Raw genomic sequence first — 20,343 nt, 5'->3', positions numbered from 1 at the left:
CCAGCAAATTGATGGTTCTGAAGAAGGGGGAGATTTTTTTCTACAAACAGTATATGATGAAGACCACTGGCCTTTTCGTGCCTCTCGAAAATCTTTTATTGTTGAAGTGTATTGTCTGGTTCATGGCCTCTAGTCAGCTACAACTTAAAGGTATCCTGCATGTGCTGATTTCTCTTTGTATTTCTGGACTAAATAGAATAATCTATTTGCATAACAGCTTGTTGAACTTGGCAAGTGCATAACTTGCTTTACTCTTTTGTTCCCAAAGATTCTTTCATTAAAAAGTGCGTTGATCTTCTAAAAACTGCCTAGGGGTGCCTGGGTGGCTCAGTAGTTAAGCGTCTGCCTTTGGCTCAGGTCATGATCCCAGGGTCCTGGGATCGAGCCCCGCATCGGGCTCCCTGCTTCGCGGGAGGCCTGCTCCTCCCTTTCCCACTGCCCCCTGCTTGTGTTCCCTCTCTCTCTGTGTCTCTGTCAAATAAATAAAATCTTAAAAACAAAAAAAAACAAAAAAAACACCTGCCTAAGGTCGCTAGCAGACATAGTTTGAAATCATTACATTGAAAGCAGAATCATTAAATACATAGTTAATTTGCTTATAGCTAGTTACCACAAACTTTTTTTTTTTTTAAAGATTTTATTTATTTATTTGGCAGAGAGAGACACAGCGAGAGAGGGAACACAAGCAGGGTGAGGGGCAGAGGGAGAAGCAGGCTTCCCGCTTAGCAGGGAGCCCGATGCGGGGCTCGATCCCAGGATCCTGGGATCATGACCCGAGCTAAAGGCAGTCGCTTAACCGACTGAGCCACCCAGGCGCCCCACCACAAACTTTTTATAGTAGAACATTGTGGTGATGTATTTTTGTTTATTGCATTTTGCCAACCAGAGTTACTGTATTTCTAATGTTATACTAACTTTCATGATGGTATACGAAAGAAGGAACTTAAAATAGTTCAAATTATTTCTCTTTGGGGGATATGTGGTGAACAATTAGAGTCTATATAATGTAATACTAGCATTTATTTTTACAGTTTTCACAGTACTTCTGTGCAAAAGACATGGAAATTCCAACATGGAAAAGATAATTTGGATTAAGTTTATTAGAACAGGTTTAAGTGTGTGTGTGTGGGGGGGGTAGGTAGGACCTGAATTAGTAGCTGAAGGAAGTATAGGATTTGTTAGGTAGAGAGGAAGGGTGAACTTTCGAGGGGGCAGCAACATACATGACTAAGGGTGCAGAGGTAGGGATGAATACATTCCAACTTAGTGATCGTAAGGATTGGGAGGGATGCCTGCTTAACTAGAGCAGAGGGCTGCTGAGGGGCATGGGATGGTTAAAATTTGATAGGTTGGAGGAAACAGTGGATTATAAGCCTTGGGAAGCAGAGTGAGGAATTTTAAGCCTAAGGAGCTATATATATCACTCAGGGCCCTGGCCGGAAATAGAGTAGTTATAGAGGTTGGGGTAGGATTAAAGAAAGCAACAAGGTATTGTGAAGTTCCCAAGGTCCAGCAATATCTGGAAGCCATTGATACTTTTAAGACAATGGGGCCAAGAAGAGGAAGACTGATGAGAGCTGAAACAATGAGAGCCAAGCCAGTGGATAGCACCTGTGGCCATAGAGGAAAGTCAGAACCCACCAAGAGGTGGGGAGGGAGCCAGGGAAATAAGGACCACTCTTTCCTTTTCTTCTCATTCTCTGATTTCCTTCTAATGCCTCTCATTGGCCTAACCCACCTGGAAACCAGGGGATTTTGGACAGTGCAATCCTAGAGGTCAACCTCAAAAGGTACAAAGCAGAAGGAAGATAGAAGGAAGGATAGAGATTAAGTTTGTGTGGGGAGGGAGACTGGGGTCAAACAGAGAATGCCTAGCCCAGAACCCATTTTAAATTACTGTACATGCGTAAGCAGAGGAATGTTATACTGAAAATGCTCTTGTAGGAAGATTTGGTTTAGTGGATTTTGAGGGTCTTCTTTAAAAAAATCTCTCTCCAGGCAGAGTTTCAACTTACAACAAAAAAGGCAGAAAGTAACCTCTTATTTGATTTATCCTTATAGCCCCCCCATGGGCTATATACTTAAAAAAATTTCTTTGTAGACTCATTAGATCAGAATTCATCTACTACAGAGGGTTCCTGAGTCTCTGCAACAAGAAAGGTAGGATGACAGTGGCTTAAAGGGACAAAAGAGGGATAATACAGAGTACCAGTTTTGAAAAACTAAAGTCTGGTGAGTGGGTTAGTGGTAATGAAGACAAGTGTACAAATAATAAATCAGGCAGAGGGTACAGGTGTTATAATATGTGTAAGCAAAGTGTTATGGGAGTTATGAGTGTTATGAGGAGGAAGTGATGAATTCTGTATTGGTGAATAAGGTGATTAAAACACAAAAGTCTTCATGGAGGAAGTGACCTTTGAGATAGGCCTTTGAAGAAGTATGGATTGTGACAGGTAAAGATTAGATAGGTAAGGACAGTTACAAGGAATAACATGAACAAAAGCACAGAGGTGGGAAGTGTTCGGCTTTTTCAAGAGTGGGATATATTTAGGGGAGTTGTGGAAGATGAAATTGCAAGGCAAACTTGGCTCCCCCTGGATGGACTTAAGCCCACAACAATGACTTGTATTCACTTTCTTTCTTTCTTTTTTTTTTTTTTAAGATTTTATTTATTTATTTGACAGAGAGAGACACAGCGAGAGAGGGAACACTAGCAGGGGGAGTGAGAGAGGGAGAAGCAGGCTTCCCGTGGAGCGGGGAGCCTGATGCGGGGCTCTATCCCAGGACCCTGGGACCTGAGCCGAAGGCAGATGCTTAACAACTGAGCCACCCAGGCGCCCCTTGTATTCACTTTCATAGGAAATGGTAGAGCCATTGACTTCTTTATGGGCAATGATGAATTGGTTAGAACTGAGCTTTAAGATTAATCTAGCAGGAGGTAGATGCAATGGAATGGGGAGACTCCTTGAGAGCGCATTACAGTTTCCCAGGGCAGGTTATAAAGGCAAGGTGGGGCCAGTGGGAATATTAAAAGAGGCTGGAGAGTAAAGGAAGGGCTTGAGTCAAAGATTAAAGGACAGTTTTGACTCTGGGTACTTGAGTGATATATCAGAAGGAGCTGGTTTTATAAGGTTTTATAGGAAAGGGGGAGGGGAGCATGAGGAGATAGAGAAGCTGGAAGAGATGGTGAAGTTAATTTTGGATATAGTGAATTGAGGGTGGGAAGCATTGACATTGTAAAGAGCATCAGACATTTGAAAACATAGACTGCAGAGGTGCTGGCCAGAGGCATGGATTTGGGAGTATCTCTGTATAGTGATGATGAGTAAAGCTTTAGCAATGAACAGAAATGGTTGATGTTAACAAACAAACAAACAAAAAAACAAATATTGCAAAGAAAACGAGGTTTCAGAACTTTAGGGCATTAAGTGGACAAGAGAAGGCAAGAGTATGTAAATTACTATTATTTGTCTGTTCATCGGTTGATGGATATTTAAATTTCTAATTTTTGGCTTTTATGAATAAAGCTGCTTTGGACTTTGAGGTATAAGTTTTTATATGGTCATGTGTTTTCATTTTTCTGGGCAAATCCCTAAGGAGTGGAATTGCTGCATATATATAGTAAGTACGGTATGTTTAGTTTTATAATAAACTGCCAAAAAGTTTTCCATTTTACATTACCACCAGCACTTTATGGGAGTTCTAGTTGCTCCACATCCTCATCCATACTTGGTATTGTCTGTTTCTTTAAATTTAGCCACTTTAGTGCGTTTGTAATAGTATCACTATAGTTTTAATTTCCATTTCTCTAATGACGAATGTTGAGCATACCTTTTTATGCTTATTTAGCCACTTACATATCTTTGGTGAAATGTCTGTTCAAATTTTTTGTCTATTTAAAAAATTATGTTTTATTGAGTTGTAAGGGTTCTTTTTATGTATTCACAAGTCCTTTGTTAGATACATGTTTTGCAAATAGTTTCTTTCAGTTTGGAGTTTGCCTTTTCGTTTTTCTTAACAGTGCTCTTTGAAGAGCAAAACTTTTTAATTTTGAGAGAGTCTAATGTATTGATTTTTTTGAGTCCTGTTTAAGAAATATTTGCCTAATCCGGGGTTACTAAGATTTTTTCCTGCATTTTCTTCTCAAGAGTCCCCCCCCCCCACTCTCTCTGCCTCCCTCCCCACCCAGAGAGAGACTGCACACTTGTGCGTGAGAGTGGGGGTGGGGTGGGGGGCAGAGAGAGAGGGAGAGAGAGAATCTTAAGCAGGCTCCACACCCAGCATGGAGCCTGATGCAGGGCTCAATCTCAGGAGCCTGGGATCATGACCTGAGCTGAAATCAAGAGTCGGTCGCTTAACACACTGAGCCACCCAGGAGCCCCTCTTCTAGAGATTTTTATGGTTTCAGCTCTTACATTTAGGTCTGTGTTGATTTTTTTTTTTAAGATTTTATTTATTTATTTGACAGAGAGACACAGTGAGAGAGGGAACACAAGCAGGGGGAGCGGGAGAGGGAGAAGCAGGCTTTCCACTGAGCAGGGAGCCCGATGCGGGGCTCAATCCCGGGACCCTGGGATCATGACCTGTGCCGAAGGCAGACGCTTAACGACTGAGCCACCCAGGTGCGCCAGGGGTCTGTGTTGATTTTTGTATGTGGTGTGAAATTAGGGTTGAGGTTCATTTTTTCCCCGTATGTATATCCAGTTGTTCCAGCACCTTTTGTGGAAGGTTATCCTTTCCCCATTAAACTGCCTTGGCACTTTAGTTAAAAATTCATGGGCCATATATGTATGGGTCTGTTTCTGGACTTTCAGTTCTGTTCTGTTGATCTGTCTTGATGCCAATACACATGTCTTGATTACTGTAGCCTTAAAATAAGCCTTAAAGTCACATAATGGAAATTCTTCAATTTTGTTCTCTATCAAAATTGTTCTATTCTCAGTCCTTTGCATTTCTATCCTGCAAATTTCTGATAAGGACTGTGAAAATTATTTTGTTGTTGTTACCCAGGTGGGATTTAATGACTTAGTGATCTTGACAGAGTGGCTGGGAGGAATGGATTTTATCATAGCAACAGGACTGAGAGTGAGCTGAATTGGCAGTTGATTGATTCAAATCTTCTGAGGTTTTTAATTTTCTAAAATTTAAAGTGATCTAGAACATGCGAAACCACCATGTCAGTGATAAGAAGCAGCATGATTTAGTGGTTAAGTAAGGTTGGGTATCAGACTGCTCTGGTTTGAATCCTTACTCTATCAATTACTGGCAGGGTGACCTTGGGCAAACTATATTTAGCCTCTCTCTGCCTCCATTTCCTTTACTGGAAAATCAGAATAATAAGAATACTTATTTCAGAGTTGTTCTGAGATTAAATAAGATAATAACATGTAAAGGTTTTAGCACAGTGTTCAGTGCGCTCAATGAATGTTAGCTACTGTTATTGCTCTGTTCACCTAGAGAGTGTTAGAAAGCTTCACAATTTGATAAATTCACTTGTAGGTTCTATTAGTCTACCCCTGTCTCAGATCCTTCGGCCTGCTTCATTTATTTCAGTTTTAGAAAGATAGTGCTATTTGGTTTCTTTTCTAGTCCTTTGGTCATTTTTCCAGCCCCGCTTTTCACTGGTGAATTTGGTAATTTATGTATGTAATTAAATTTAGATTTGCGCATTGGACCATGAGTGGAAAAAAGAACAGTTGGCTTTTAGTGGTATAAATCATTGCTGTAAATGAAACAAAACAAAACAAGACAACAGCAGTTTTTTTTTTCTTTGCCTGGCGTTTAGCTGGTTCATCAGGATTGTGAATCGGTGGTTCTTGAATACAAGCGAAAATCCATCAGTTTGATTTGATTTTGTCTGTAGTTCTTTACTTGCTGAATAAGCAGGTCTGCTTCCTGGTTTATTTGACTAGTTCTCATTATTGATGTAGCAAAACAATTTGCCAGCAAACTCAGTAAGTCTCTTCTTTTTCTAAGTGTACTCACTTTGTAAATAGGGATAATAACAAAAAAAAGCTTTTTCCTTCTTATCAGCTGTTTAATTTTGTGCAGCTAAACATTGAAAATTTGTATGGTTTAATGAGAGCCAAAATCAGTCAGCCTAATGAAGCCCTCTAGAAGGGAAGCACTTGGGGTACGGGTGGGGAAAGCTGGATCACAGTGCGCACTTAGTTTTCAGTTGCAGAACTTTCCAGATGGGCTGTGTCCCTCCTGCACTTCCTTGATCAATGCTCTTGATAAATATCCTTACTGATGTCTTTCTTTTATGAAGCTCTAAATTCACAAATTTAGAGCTTCATAAATTTGTGGGTACTGATGTGGCAGAGGAGTGGTGGTGAATGACAAGTTCAGTTTCAGCATGTTGAATTTAAGATTCCTTTGGAACATCTTAGTGGGTATATCATGTGAGCAGTGGAGATTCAGGTTTGGAGCTCAGGAGAGAGAATTTGGACTATACTCATTAGCATATGAGAGGTAGATGAAAGCCTTGGAAGTAGCTAGAATTACTCCAAAAATTATAGACAGTGATAAGAGTATACAGAAATGGACTGAAGATGGAATTCACGTGGTCTATCTGTGGTACTTCCACACTTGGAATCAGTTCTTTTAAAGTGCTTCCATTATGTATCAGCTCAGCATAAGATAATATTACTGGGTTTAAGTTGGATTCTATGTAAATAATGAACTACATAGATGCAGATTGCTCAGCACAATTCAGCAAATATTTATTGAGGTCCCTCTATGTGCTTTACCTTTGCTAAGCACTGAGGATATAAGCATCTTTGCCCTCATGACTTTATAGACTAGTATGAGAGGATGCTAAACACGTAAGTACACAAATAGTATATAATCGCAAACTGAAAAATGCTGAGAAGGTAAATACTGCGTACTGTGTGAGCATTTTAAAAGGGACCTGATCTCATATGGGTGCAGTCAGGGGTAGCTTCCCTGAGGAAGCGACATTTAATTCAACTAGCAATTATTGAGTACCCAGTATATCCCTGCACTGCTGTTTAAACTGAGGTCTTGTGACTAGACTTTAACTGGGTGAAAGAGGGTGGAATGGAGAAGGCAGGCTCTAAGTAGAGGGAACTTTCTGTGCAAAGGTCCTGCAATAGAAAGCAAGGAGCATGAGTCCTTCCAGGAATTAAACATCTCAGTTATAGCTTATAAAAGGGAGAGCAGGGGAGAGAGGTCAGTTCTTTTTTTTTTTTTTTTTTAGATTTTATTTATTTATTTTGACAGCAAGACAGACAGTGAGAGAGGGAACACAAGCAGGGGGAGTGGTAGAGGGAGAAGCAGGCTTCCTGCGGAGCAGGGAGCCTGATGCGGGACTCGATCCCAGGACGCTGGAATCATGACCCAAGCTGAAGGCGGACGCTTAACGACTGAGCCACCCAGGTGCCCCGAGAGGTCAGTTCTTGACCTTTTTTTTTCTTTTTTTAAAGTTTTTATTTATTTGACAGAGAGCACAAGTAGGCAGAGCAGCAGGCAGAGGGAGAGGGAGAAGTAGAAGCAGACTCCCTACTGGGAGTCCGCCGCTGCCGTGGGGCTCAATCCCAGGACGCTGGGATCATGACCTGAGCCCAAGGCAGCCACCTAACAGGCTAAGCACCCAGGCGCCCTAGTTCTTGATCTTTTCAACCATGAAGAGATTTTGTTCTTTAGAGTAAAACATTGAAAAGCTTACTGACTTTATTAACTTTTTGTTTTTTAAAAATTAAACATACACATTAGTGGAAAGAATATTTCCCGACATCCATTTTTTTCAGCGATGTTTTGTAGTTTTCATTGTACAAGTTTTTTACCTCGGTTAAGTTAATTCCGCAGTATATTATTCTTTTTGATGCTATTATAATTGGAATTGTTTTCAGATTGTTCATTGTTAGTTATAGAAATGCAGCTGATTTGTGTGTGTGTTTGACTTTGTGTCCTGCTACTTTGCTATAAATTCATTTATGAGTTCTAACCGGGTTGGTTTTTTTTGTGTGTGTGTGGACTTAATAGGGTTTTCTACATGTAAGTTCTCTGTGAACAGAGACAACTTTACTTCTTTTCTTCTACTTTAGATGCCTTTTGTTTATTTTTCATGCCTAATTACTCTGATTAGAAACTCCAGTACTGTGTTGAATGGAAGTGGTGAAAGTAGACATCCTTGCCTTGTTTCCATTCTTAGAGGAAAAGCTTTCACCATTGAGTATGATGTTTGCTGTGGGTTTTCATATATGGCTTTTATTATGTTGAGGTAGTTTCCTTCTGTTCCTAGTTTGTTGTTTTTCCCATGGAAAGGTGTTGAATTTCATCAGATGCTTTTTCTGAATCAATTGAGATGAACTTGTGGTTTGTTTTCCCTTCATTTGGTTTCACAGAATCTTGAGCGAGACTTAGGAACAGCTCCTGAAACTTGCCCTCAGAAATTCTCTGACCTCTTCTTGCTTCTCTGCATTTTTAGTCTTGTTTGCGGCTATCCTTGTGAATATAAGTACTTACTGTCATTTTGTAGTATTTTATTGTTTCATTACTTTCTATCTCCTGTCTTCTCTCAAATTCTATATTCTTTACTTTCAAAGTCCCTAGTTTCTCCTAAGTCTGACCTCCACTGCTACCCATGGAGATTGTAATAACTTTCAAGGGCTTTCTGGATCATTGCCTCCTTTGGATACTTGTGGCAAGGAACAATATTATACTTATAATTCAGACACACTTAAGTTCTTCTACATTTTTTAGAAGTTCTTCTACACTTCTAGACTTTAGTTCTACACTTTATTCTTGAGGTTAGGGGCTGGATATAGATATTATATGAATAGTAACTATATCTGTGGTTGGAGATAATAATGGTAATGATAAGAGCCACCATTTCCCAAAGATTTATATATCAGAACTGAAGAAAAAGGTATGTAGAAGAGGTTGTTTCCTTTGAATTACAGTTTATGATTTAGTTGTACAACTCCTAAATTGAGTTTTAGTCAATCATTGACTGATTTGAAGTTAACTTGTCTGAAAGTTACTCTTTTGGTAGCTAATATTATTTAAATGTAGACATTAGGGGCACCTGGGTGGCTCAGTCTTTAAGTGTCTGCCTTCGGCTCAGGTCATGATCCCAGGGTTCTGGGATTGAGCCCCGCGTCGGGCTCCCTGCTCCATGAGAAGCCTGCTTCTCCCTCTCCCACTCCCCCTGCTTATGTTCCCTCTTTCTCTGTGTCTCTCTCTGTCAAATAAATAAATAAAAATCTTAAAAAAAAATAAATGTAGACATTAGTTGTAATTAATTAGTTAATTTAACAAACACTAATATTTTAGGCTGTATGCTAGGGAATTAAAATTGAAGCATTATCTATTAGGGTTAGAGTAAAAAAACTCTGATTAATTATAGTTCAGAGTGAGAGGTATTCTGTTAGAGAATTAGAAAGCCTAGTTTTCAAGTTCCAAAAGGTCTTGCATAGGAGAGGGTAGAAGAAGATCAACTGGAAAGAACTTAAATTCCTGATTATAAGGAGGTGGTTGCTGGTGTAAGGCAGTTGGCCTTTACATGGTAAACCAGTAGCCTTTTGAGGATTGAAACAAGAGCATAACAGATTTGTAGAAAGATGGAGGATGAACAGGAGTTGGGGAGAATCTGGTATCAGGGAGTTGAATAAGGAAGTTACTGTAATGGGTCAGCTTAGAGAGAATTTCCAATTAGATGTACAATTCTAACTCCAATTCCACTTTTGATGTGTGGGTTTTATACAAAACCAGGCAATTCTTGGACACCATCTGATTGTCCTACAGTTCAACTCAATATGACTGTTTAGGTCCCACAGGTTAAGGGTTCAGTCCTTAAAGACTGCCACCACTCCCTTATGTTATATTGTCACCTATACTTCTGACTAACTAGCTGTAGATTGAAGGTTCCAATAACCCGTCTTTGGGTTTGATTAATTTGCTAGAAGGGCTCACAGAACTCAGAGCAATATTTTACTTCTAGATTACCAGTTTATTATGAAAGGATATAACTCAGGAACAGCCAGATGGAAGAGATGCATGGGACAAGGTATGGGGAAAGAGAGTATAGAGCTTCCAAGCCCTTTTGGAGCATGACACGCTCCCTGAGTCTCCATGTGTTCACCAACCTGGAAGCTTTCCATACCCCGTTTTTTTTAAGATTCTCTCTCTTTTTAAAGATTTTATTTAGTTTGAGAGAGACAGAGATAGCATAAACAGGGAGGAGAGGGAGAAGCAGGCTCCCCGCTAAGCAGGGAGCCCTATGTGGAGCTCGATCCCAGGACTCTGGAATCATGACCTGAGCCGAAGGCAGACGCTCAACCAGCTGAGCCACCCAGGCGCCCCAAGATTCTCTTTTAAAGTAATTTCTGTGCCCAACATGGGGCTTAAACTCACAACCTGGAGATCAAGAGTTGCACACTTCACTGACTGAGCCAGCTAGTCCCCCCCCCCCTTTTTATGGAGGTTTCATAACAAAGACACGATTGATTAAATCATGGGCTATTGGTGGTTGAAGTCAATCTTCAGTTCCTCTCCCCTCCCCAGAGGTCAGAGGACCTTCCTACCCTCTAGTCACAATGGTTGGCTCCCCTGGCAGCTAGCCCCTATCCTCAGATATTTTCCAAAAGTCAGTTAATATAACAAAAGACACTTTTATTACTCTCATCACAGCAAATTCCAAGGGTTTTTAGGAGCTTTTTGCTAGGAATGGGGACAGTGACCAAGTAAATATATATTTCTTATTATAAATCACAGTGTTACAGCTATCATCCTTAGGCACTGATTACAAAGGTGAAGATGGGGGCTGGCAATATCACACTTCTCCAAAAGAAATTCTTTGGTCGGGTAGGTTGGGGTTGGGGAGCTGGGCGTGTGTATTTGGACAAGTTCTCACCCTTGATTCTTACATCCACCCCGCATTTAGAATTAATTTTTCGGGGGAGTGATACTATGGAGCTGTGGAAATAGTGCTGGACTTCAGACTCTGGAGACTTGTGTTTAAATCCTGATTCTAACATTCACCTTTTATGTGATCTTGTCAAATGATGTAATCCTGCCCCCCCCCCCCCCAGTCTTTCAAGATCTAATTGTGGATCTAATATGTGGATAAGGGCACTGAAATAGGACTAAATCCAGTAGTTTCTAATGTAAATTTTTTTAGTTTTAAAAATTAAACTAAAATGGAAAATTCAAAAGCCTTTACTGAGCACCTATTAGATTTGAGATACTTTAATTAGCATAAAAAACCATGGGACAGTAACAACATGAAACACATATTTAAATTTTTTTTTTAAGATTTTATTTATTTATTTGACACAGAGAGAGAGACAGCTAGAGAGGGAACACAAGCAGGGGGAGTGGGAGAGGGAGAAGCAGGCTTCCCGTGGAGCAAGGAGCCTGATGCGGGGCTCGATCCTGGGACGCTGGGATCATGACCTGAGCTGAAGGCAGACACTTAACGACTGAACCACCCAGGCGCCCGAATTGTTTTTTATTCTTTTATTTGCCTGCAACATAATGTATTTAAAAAGGAAATAAATAGGATTTATCTAGTAACTCAAAAGTTTCATTGAAAATGTTTACTCTGACGCAGTATTTTGTTGTTTGAACCTTTCTCCATTGATCAGAATTATTCATTAAACATCATCCCCTTATCTCTGGCAACCCTTGCTCTTATGATTCATCTTTCTCTTTTACAGAACACATCATCAGAATATGCCCAGAGGTTATGTTTGTGATATTTATGTGCAATATATCTCAGGTGTTTGAGGTAGCAGGCTAATGAATATATCAGCTCTAGGATATTTGTCCTATAACTGCAGATTTCTCTATGCCTGAGAAAGGATAAAATACTGTTAAGCCTGTGTTATTTGATTTTTGTTTTCTAAACCTGTGTTATAGTTAGAAACAAGAGAGATAAAATCAATCCTTTAAAAAGAGACATTTGTAGGGTTTTTTGTTGTTGTTGTTGTTGTTAAAATGCTTTTTGTAAAAACAAGCATATTATAAATTAAAACAATAATGGGATAGTTGATGATAGATTTTGACTATATTGTAATTGAAAACAATATGATCATACCAGCTTTTTTGTTTTAGCTTTTTTTGAGAAAAATTTAAGACTGAAGAGAAGTACAAGAATAAAAAAGGACTCTCCTATATCTACTGTCACTTAACAGTGTTAAAATTTTGTCAAGTTTATGTAATCATCTTAAAAATAAAAGAATGGAAACATACAAAGTTGATGTCCTGTCTGGCACCTGCCATCCCCCCCATGCAATCACTATCATGAGTTTGGGGGTCTATCCTTCTAATCTTTTTTAAAGATTTTATGTATTTATTTATTTGAAGGGGAAAGGGAAAGGATCTCCAGCCGACTCTGCACCGAGTGTGGAGCCTGACCCAGGGCTCAATCCCACGACCCTGAGATCATGACCTGAGCTGAAATCAAGAGTCAGACGCTTCACTGACTTAGCCACCCAGGTGTCCCTGTCCTTCTAATCTTTTTTTAAAAAATACTTTTATATACATCTCCACATACATCTATAATCTATATGTATATAAATATATTTTTTAAGATTTTATTTTTAAGTAATCTCTACACCCATCGTGGAACTTGAATTTAGAACCCTGAGATTGAGAGTTGCATGCTCCACTGACTGAGCCAGCCAGGCACCCCTACAACCAGTATTTGGTAGAGATAGCAATAAGGAACAAAATAATAATGATCATAATAGCAGTTTACATTTATTGAATGTGTACTATGTTCCAGGCAATGATTCTAAGAACTCTGTGTTATCTCATTTAACCCTCATGATAACCATAGCGGGTTCTCTTTATTGTCCTCTAATTTATAGATTAGCACGTTGAGCCATGGAGAAATTGAGGAACTTGCAGACCGTGATATAGTCTAGATTCAAACCTAGCCAGTCTGTCAGACTTTGGTGCTTTTACTTTTTTATTTTATTTATTTTATTTATCTTTAAGTAATCTCTACACCCACTGTGAGGCTTGACCTTATAACCTCGAGATCAAGAGTTGTATACTCTACCTACTGAGCAGCCAGGGCCCCCTGGTGCTTTTACTTTTAACTTATGCAGTACAGCTCCTCTAGTATTGTTTTTTGGTGTTCCTTAAACACTAAATCTTATTTTGAAAATTAGAAAATTTTATTAGTTTTGTTGAATTGCATGTATTAACTTTTTTATGGTATAAAGTTTATAATTTGGCATCATCTGAATATACCATGTTTTAGTTATCTCTTCCCTATTGATGAATGTTTAGGTTTTTCCCTCTTATGATGAGAGCGTAATGAAAATCCTTAAACATGTGTCCTGTATACAGTGGGATATAGTGTATATGCATTCCTTAGGATTAACACCTTTATCATATGCTAACATTCATCATATACTAACTTTTTATGTGTACTTGGATCTTCTGGACGCTCAGTTCTTCTCTTAATATTTTCTGATGTAATATGTTCATGTGTCAGAACCACATTTGGTTATTCTAGCGTTATAATTTTTTTTTTTAAGATTTTATTTATTTATTTGACAGAGAGAGATCACAAGTAGGCAGACAGGCAGGCAGAGGGAGAGGGAGAAGCAGGCTCCCTGCTGAGCACAGAGCCCGATGTGGGGCTCAGTCCCAGGACCCTGGGATCATGACCTGAGCCGAAGGCAGATGCTTAACCATCTGAGCCACCCAGGCATCCCTCTAGCGTTATAATTTTTAATATCTGGTAAGCTGGGACCTTTCTCAGTTTCCAGTTTTTTTTCAGAGATCTTTTTTTCTGTCCCTCTTTCTTTTTTTTTTTTCTTACAATTCCTATGTATTTACTTCTACAGATAATTTTAAACACTTTATCAAGTTTTAGAAAACTCCAGGGTGATTTTGGTTGATACTGAATTAATTTTATACATTAACTGAAGGAGAATTGACCACCTAAAATGTGGAGTCTTCCTAATAAGAGCATTCTTAAGCTCTCCATTTATTAAAAGAATCTCTTGTTCTGCAGTAGAATTTTACGTATTTATTAATAAAATTTTTGCACTTGTTCAGTTTATTACTAGGTATTTATATTGTTTATTACAACTCTGCAATTTTTTTCTTGTTACATATTATATAATCCCTGGTTATTGTAGTTATTTAAAGATACTTTTGACTTTTTTGGTCTTGTAACTGTTTTTAATAGAATGTAGTCACATTTATAGTGGTGTATGTTTATAAAAGATGTGTAAGACAATTGGTAATTTAGGCTTATCTTGGGTTTTCTTTTAAAATTAAGACTAGGGAACTAGTCATGAGTTAACAGGGAATATTTTCTGGATGGGGGTGCCTGGGTGGCTCAGTTTATTAAGCATCTGACTCTTGATTTTGGCTCAGGTCATGATCTTGGGATTGTGGGGTTGAGCCCTACCTCAGGCTCTGTGCTGAGCCTGGAGCCTGCTTAAGATTCTCTCTCTCCTTTTGCCCCCCTCACTCCTCTTCGCACGTGCTCTCTCACTCTCTCTCTCTCAAAAAAAAAAAAAACCAAAACATTTCTGGGTATGTTGACTGTAAGATCAGAAGGTACACTGACATCAATTCCATAAATAGCAAATATGAATGTAGTTTATTTAAGCCTATTGGTTTGTATTTTTAAAGAATACTCTTGTTTCTTTAAAGTTAAGTACTATAAATAGTTCTTTAAAGTCTTGTGGAAATAATATACCTAGTCCAACTTCTTGGGGACTAGGGGATGAGTTTATGTAACCATCCAATTTAGAGTCTGATTTAGAGTTAAAGTTAAATTGAATTACAGAAAAGTTACAGTCACAGGTAGCATGATCAGTTAATACAACTTTAATATTCCAGCTCTAATACAACTCAGATAATACAACTTCCAAACCTCTAATCATCCAGATTACCCTTATTTTTGCTTTCACTTACATACACCTTTCTTTTAAGGAAGCACAAAACTTGAAAGTTTGCCCAAATACTGAGCCATAGTTTGTATAGCACTGAATGATAGTAGCTTTGGCATTTGATATTATAAAGTCACTTTCATTGCAAATATGTTCTTCATTCTGGGTCAGGGTGAGGTAAAAGGGGAAGAATAAGATTCTCATGTAGAGTCTTGAGTTTTGAAGTGTCCAGATGAATGTGTATGTGCATGCTGCAATTCTGGAAGTCTTTCTTGAGGGTCTCTGAGAGCACAGTGCTAGCTCTAGGATGATTTGGTGAAGATTGGTTCTGTTTCAGTAATTTTTCTTTTCTCTTTGTCCAGTTCTGCCAAGATTGCAACTTCTATTTTTGTTTTGAAAACCTTGTCCTGAAGGGTTTGCAGCCATCTTCCTATTTTCTGTTTCAGCTATGTTCAGGGCAGTTGGTGAGCAGGGTCATGAGAGTGTGGGACCACCCCACAGCTGGATCACGATTCTCCAAAGGGGATGTGACTACTTAGAGCTAGATACTTTTGAGTTTTGATTTTTACTTATTCTGTAATCAACTACCTCACTGTGATAGCAATTTCTAGAATACTTTATAATACTTATTTTTTTGTTCAATTGCATTATTGATAATAGCAGTGAAAGTGGGCACTTGTCTTGTATTTGACTTCTGGAACTAGTGCTGCTAGTGTTTTTCTTCTGTTTTATGATATGAAATTTTTTTTTTTTTTAAAGATTTTATTTATTTATTTATTTGACAGAGAGAGACAGCGAGAGAGGGAACACAAGCAGAGGGAGTGGGAGAGGGAGAAGCAGGCCTCCCGCCAGGCAGGAAGCCCGATGCGGGGCTCGATCCCAGGACCCTGGGATCATGACCTGAGCCGAAGGCAGATGCTTAACGACTGAGCCACCCAGGTGCCCCATGATATGAAATTTTTAATGATTTAAAAAAGTAAACTTTATCCTTGCCTTATTATTAGATTTTTATTAGGAATTGATCTTGCATTTTGTCAGCTGCTTTTTTAACATCTCAATATAACATGGATTTTGTTAATGTTAATAGATTTGCTATGTTGTTCCATCATTATATTCCTCGAATAAACCCACTCAACATGTCACGTGTTAACCTTTTAATATACTGTTCCACTTTGCTTGCTAATATTTTAGTTGTGGATTTTTACAGCTCCTTTATAGGGCAGTATTATAATTGTATTTTTTGTGCTTTGTTGAGTTTTGGTATTACTTTATTGACTACTTAAGAGCAGAGACCCTTTCCTCAATGCCCTGAGACATTTAAAGTAGTTTAGGAATTGTCTATTTCCTGAAGGCATAAAAAGATTTCTCTCTTAAAACATTCAGAGCTTGATTTTTGTTGTTAGTTTCTTTGAACCTCATTACTGATTTCTTTCACTAATAGCCTAACTATGTTATTCCAGCTCTAATTCACTGTAATTAGTAGCTAGTTGGTTTTCTTCAAATGCATCCTTCATTGAGGGCTTACAAAATACCAGACACTGTGCTAGGTGCATTGTATAATTTTTATCTTCCAAATTATCAGTTTTGACTCATTGTAGATTATAGAACTAAAAGGAAAGTCATTGGCTCATTAAATTTTTTTCTCACATTCTGAACTCGGGTTCTTTTTCTTACGATTTTATATGAACATTTTTATGTTTTTAGTTATTCTGATTCATTTCTATTCTTTAAATACTCTTGACTTTCTTTCCTTTGAATTCACAATTTGATGAACCTGGAATGGCATCTTGTAATTTTTTTTGACCCATCAAAGTCATTCTTCAATTGATCTTAGCCAAAAGGCCGAGAAGCGATCAAAGTCATTCTTTTTTTTTTTTTTTTTTTTGAGAGAGAAAGAATGAGAGACAGAGAGCACGAGAGGGAAGAGGGCAGAGGGAGAAGCAGGCCCCCTGCTAAGCAGGGAGCCCAATATGGGACTCGATCCCGGGACTCCAGGATCATGACCTGAGCTGAAGCCAGTCGCTTAACCAACTGAGCCACCCAGGCGCCCCGATCAAAGTCATTCTTGATGTACATTTGTTTTGGGTCAACTTTGGCTACATTTTGTTGATATATAATGATTTATATACTTTTCTAGAAATTGTGAAATCCTTTTCTCTTCCCCTTTTTGTTTAAAAAACTGTAGAAGAGCATTTCTAAAAATTTGGCTTTTTCTTTATTTTGGTTTTCTTTTTTAAAATTATTTTTGAAAGACTTTTATTTATTTGACAGAGAGAGATACAGTGAGAGAGGGAACACAAGCAGGGGGAGTGGTAGAGGGAGAAGCAGGCTTCCCACTGAGCAGGGAGCCGGATGCGGGGCTCGATCTCAGAACCCTGAGATCATGACCTGAGCCGAAGGCAGACACTTAATGACTGAGCCACCCAGGCTTCCCTGGTTTTCTTTATTTAAAAATGGATTTTTTTTTTATTTGCTTTGGTAACAAATGCACATATATGAAATTCAGAAGGTTATGCAGTGAAAAGTAAATATCTTTCCTACTCCTATCTTCCAGTAACCCAGGTCCCCTCCCCTCAAAGGTAACTAATATTTTTAGGTTTTTGTGTGTATTCCAGAGTTTTCTGCATTTACGAACATACATGCATATTTAAATCCTTTTTAATGTAAATATTACTATATATGAATTATACTATACATGAGTACGTATTTTTTTCACTTAATGTATCTTGGAGATAGTTCCATATTAGTTGTCCTGTAAATACTTTTTGGTTTTACTGCTTTACGGTTAGAAATATGGTCTAAGTTATATCTAAATTTTGGAATTATTTGTTGAAATACAGTCAGTTTTTAAAGATTTTCTACTGGTACTAATAAGATGTTTTAGAATATCCATAAAATTTTATCAGTTTGGAGTACATAGATGATTTTAGGACATCTGTGAAACCTTTGGAATTTTGCTCATATTTTTATGAGTATGTGCATAAGAATTTTATTCTTGGGGAGTCAGAATCCACAGCTTTCATTAGATTCTCATAGGGATCCATGGTCTGACAATAGATTCAGAACTGGTTTGGTTTTGTGGAGAATTTAGTTTTTCCGGGGCACCTGGTTGGTTCAGTTGGTTTAGCATCTGCCTTCGGCTCAGGTCATGATCCCAGGGTCCTGGGACGGAGCCCCGCATCAGGCTCCCTACTCAGCGGGAAGCCTGCTTCTCCCTCTCCCTCTGTCTGCTGCTCTCCCTGCTTGTGCTCTCTCTTGCTCTCTCTCGCTCTCTGTCAAATAAATAAATAAAATCTTAAAAAAAAATAATAATTCAATTTTTCCTTCTCACTGTTAGGGAAGAAATTTGGGGAGATAGTTATTCAGCTGCCATTGTCCTCAGCTGTCTTGGAAGTCCTGGGTTACTTAATAAATGGTGATTGCATAACTAGCCATACACCTGGAAACAATAAACTTGAAACCAGTTTTACATGTAGAACTTATTACAATTCCAAATGAATATAGAATTTATTTAAATTCCACGTGGATTAAAGACTCGTGTTAAAAAAAAACAAAACAAAAATACCTCAAGAAAGTCCCAAGTGAATACCTGTATAATCTAGAATTCATATGTAATCTGGGTATGAGTATGTGGGGGTGCTCCTTTAACCAAGAATGGAAAGTAGAAGCTATCAAAGAGGTGTGTGTGTGTATGCAAAAGATAGATTTAGAAGAAATATTTGCCGTGTTGAGGACAATGATAAAATACAGAAAGCTTTTAAAAGTTGGCAAGAAAGCTAACCCGATAGAAAAATACATGACTAGAAGGTTATGAACAAGCATTTCCCAGAAGAGTATATCCGAATGATCAATAAATATAAAATGTTCAGATTTATTAGTAATTGGGGAAGTTGAAATTAGAACAACGACATATGCCTTTACAGCTATCAAACTAGCAAAATTAAAAAGAACAAAATTACCTATGGGTTGCAGGGATGGAGGTAAATAAGGTACTTTAATATCCTCTGCATAATATGTTTTTTTAATTTTCTTTTTTCTTTTTATTTATTTATTTATTTTTAAGATTTTATTTAGTCATTTGACAGAGAGAGACACAGCGAAAGAGGGAACACAAGCAGGTGGAGTGGCAGAGGGAGAAGCAGGCTTCCCGCTGAGCAAGGAGCCCGATGCGGGGCTCGATCCCAGCACCCTGGGACCGTGACCTGAGCCGAAGGCAGACGCTTAACGACTGAGCCACCCAGGCGCCCCTTTATTTATTTTTTAAAAGATTTTATTTATTCATTTGACAGAGACACAGCGAGAGAGGGAACACAAGCAGGGGGTGTGGGAAAGGGAGAAGCAGGCTTCCCGCTGAGCAGGGAGCCCGATGCAGGGCTCCATCCCAGGACCTTGGGATCATGACCTGAGCCAAAGGCAGACGCTTAAGCACTGAGCCACCCAGGTGCCCTGTTTTTTTTTTTTTTTAAACAGTGTGGGGCTTGAGCTCAGAACCCTGAGATTAAGACTTGAGCTGATAACAAGAGTTGGACACTTAACTGAGCCACCCAGGTGCCCCTCCTCTGCACAATGTTTAATAAATAATTACTAAATGAAGTGGGAGGAGGCTTATGTTTTATTTTCCCCTTTCCAAGTACATACTTTCTGAGTATCTAATGAAAATAATTAAGCATAATAATCATAATCTTGAGAAGGGAAGTGTCATCAGATTTTATATGTAGAATTTAATAGGGCATACTGAGAAATAGGAAACTCCTTTTAATTAGTCTAGGATCACTATCACTGGAGCTCTTTCTTGAAGATTACCTGTATTATGACAATAAAATGCCCTTCGGTATTTGAGGATGTTTTTCTAGTACCAAGTGTTATGACTTCCATTCTACAGACTTAGTCCCCACCTCCCCTGCAATAATTTATGATGAACATTTCAAATATATGGCCAAATTGAAAGATTTTTTTTTTTTTTTAAGATTTTATTTATTTATTTGAGACAGAGAGAATGAGAGACAGAGAGCATGAGAAGGAAGAGGGCAGAGGGGGAAGCAGACTCCCTGCTGAGCAGGGAGCCCGATGCGGGACTCGATCCCGGGACTCCAGGATCATGACCTGAGCCGAAGGCAGTCGCCTAACCGAGTGAGCCACCCAGGCGCCCCAAATTGAAAGATTTTTAAGTGAACACCACTCTCACCACTGAGATTCTACCATTAATCTTTTAATATTTTTGTTTTATCACATATCTACTCACATACATATGGGTATGTATAAAGATATATAAAGATATATTACACATCAGTGCATCTTATTTTTTGATGCATTTCAAAATAAGTTATAGTTGGGGCGCCTGGCTGGCTCAGTCGGTTAAGTGTCTGCCTTCGGCTCAGGTCATGGTCCCAGGGTCCTGGGATTGAGCCCCACATCAGACTCCCTGCTCAGCGGGAAGCCTTCTTCTCCCTCTACC

The 20,343-nt window shown here is 38.7% G+C and overlaps 1 protein-coding gene and 1 pseudogene across 6 annotated transcripts in view; one reads left to right on the top strand and one right to left on the bottom strand.

Moving 5' to 3' along the window:
- HERC1 (HECT and RLD domain containing E3 ubiquitin protein ligase family member 1) overlaps positions 1 to 20,343 on the top strand; it is a 189,887-nt gene that overhangs the window by 20,336 nt on the left and 149,208 nt on the right. The window lies entirely within an intron of this gene.
- Positions 14,979 to 15,314, bottom strand: LOC118003187 (annotated as a pseudogene).

Source organism: Mirounga leonina, unplaced genomic scaffold (genome assembly GCF_011800145.1).
Source record: "Mirounga leonina isolate KUSES-001 unplaced genomic scaffold, KU_Mleo_1.0 Mir_91, whole genome shotgun sequence".
Classification (NCBI taxonomy): domain Eukaryota; kingdom Metazoa; phylum Chordata; class Mammalia; order Carnivora; family Phocidae; genus Mirounga; species Mirounga leonina.
Note: the sequence above shows the minus strand (reverse complement) of the source record. Positions and strands in the feature narration are given on the sequence as shown.